Raw genomic sequence first — 2,362 nt, 5'->3', positions numbered from 1 at the left:
TAACAGGTAAAAAAGGAGGAGTAGCCATAGCCTTGCCTGCTTTAGGAGAAAGTTTAATTGAAAACTTACTTCCCATTTATTCCCACAAAACATGTCTTTGGTTACCTAAACTCTTCATAGATTATAAAGTAGTGATTCAGGATGACTTCTTAGTATATTCTAGGAAAGGCGCTAAAAAGGCCTGATGCTTGCCTAAGATTCAGTGAGCCCTAAGGGAGACACTGTACTGAAATACTTTCCCTCCTTCTATGGAATGACGGTGTTTCTGATTAGACGTCATGTATTGATGATTCAATAGTTTGTCTTTTTTTGTTTTTGTTTTTTGATGGGGGCACTATCCCAGGAAATCAAATATTTGGTTTGATATTACTCTAATTCTAGACGTTCTAAAATGCTACACATATGGTTTCAGGGGTTTAAAAATATGAATATTTTTCTTCAATGCTACATCTGGCCTTGGATCTTCAATGTTTAAGTAAAATTTGTTTGATTTAGCACATTTTCTATTGTTAAAATGACTATGTTTTCAATACAAATAATTTGATGGTATGACCAGGGAATTCTAAATTCTAGTATGGCAAAATTTAAACCTCCTGTTTTTACATACTTTCATTATAAAGACATACTCATGTTAAAGAATAATCTTTTTCTTCAGCTGTGGAAATGTTACATTGGAAATAATAAGGTTTAATTGGGCATAACATTATTTATTTTGACATGAAAACAAAGTTAAGGACAGAAAATAGAATAGTCAACAAAAACATTAAGTCAAATATCTAGTGCCAGAAGCTCTCTTGGTCCTTCAGAACATTGGCCTACAGCAGACTGGCTAATTACACATAGCTGATAAAAAGCCCTTCTGTTATGAAATCATGAACTCAGTAATTTTTGCTTGTGTTTGTTTTTTATAAAAACTGACACAATTTCCTTCAGCAACTGATTCATTCTCTGAGAGTCTGATAGGTGACATTTAGACCTTGAGAATAATTTCAGATTTATATATATATATATGTGCTTGTATATTAGTTCATTAGTTTAATTAATAGTTCAAAACCTTAAACATGTTTCACAGATTCTTCACATATTTTTATCTGTTATCCTCTCAGGAACTAAATTCCTTCACTGAGCAAAAGAAATTTTTTTTTTAATTATGGTGATGATAATGTCAGCCTTTAAATATTTTCATGAATTCTTTATTTTACTTGCCAGAAAACTGTCCATGAAATGTGTATTTCTAAATTGCCAGCATTTCTTTATCAAAAACTGAATTCAGAATTTAAAAATCGGCTATTGCTATGAAATACTATATTCTCATTTTTTTAGGGTTTGTGTTTCTACGTGAGGGGGGCCATTACAGGAGTTCAGTTAATTAGCCCCTCTCAGAGGTCAACAGAAATAAAAGTAGAATAATTTGGTTAAATTAAATGTATTTTAATATTTGCAAGGCTCCTTTAGTACATTTTACTTGAGTTATTTCATAGTGCTTAGTGAGCATTTTCCCCATAGTGTTCCATTTAATTTTTACCATAATCCTGCAAGGTATTTCCTAACGTTGCATTTTAGAGATGTGAAAAAATGAGAAATATTATGTAGCTTGCTTCAGGACTACAGGTCAGTATTCAATTTAGGTCTATATGGCTCTATATCATAAATGTGTGTATGTGTATTTATGTTTATGCACATATTTATGTGTGTGTGTTTGTTTGTGTGTGTGTGTGTGTGTGTGTGTGTGTACTTGATGAATTTGCTATATGATCAAGGAGGATTTATGTCTATCTCCTATCTGCTGTTATGGACAATTTTCCACATGTGCAATTTTTTAAAATAAGTATACTTTTTATATTGAAAACATTTTATTGACAAGTAAATATTGTATATATTCAAGGTATACAACATGACATATGTATACACTATGTAATTATTACCACAGTCAGATTAACAAGAACACCCACCACCACCCATGCTTGTGCTGGCTTTGACAGTCCATGTACACTGCCACCCATGCTATACATTAGAGCTCTTGAATCTGTTCATATTATACCTTTGACCTTTGACCAACATATTCTATTTCCACCACATTGTATTATTAGTTATTTTTTAAGAACTGCCTTTGGGCAGTTCTTTGCCCAGAGCAATTTATTCAGCTTGATGTCGTATAAGTATCTCTTGGAGAACATCTCTAAGAGGATGGAGATGATTTATTGTCTAGGTCAACATCACAGTTTCCTCCATAAGCTAGTGCAGCAACACAGTAATCCTTTACTATTTGCATAGCCTGTAAAACTCACCTGTTAACATAAAGTTTATCTCAAACTACCCTTGAGTTTTAATTAGCAGTTAAGAAACAGTTTTGTTCTTCTTA

This window comes from Mandrillus leucophaeus, unplaced genomic scaffold, assembly GCF_000951045.1.
Source record: "Mandrillus leucophaeus isolate KB7577 unplaced genomic scaffold, Mleu.le_1.0 Scaffold142, whole genome shotgun sequence".
Taxonomy (NCBI): Eukaryota; Metazoa; Chordata; class Mammalia; order Primates; family Cercopithecidae; genus Mandrillus; species Mandrillus leucophaeus.
The sequence above is the reverse complement of the archived record's forward strand: the minus strand, read 5'-3'. Positions refer to the sequence as shown.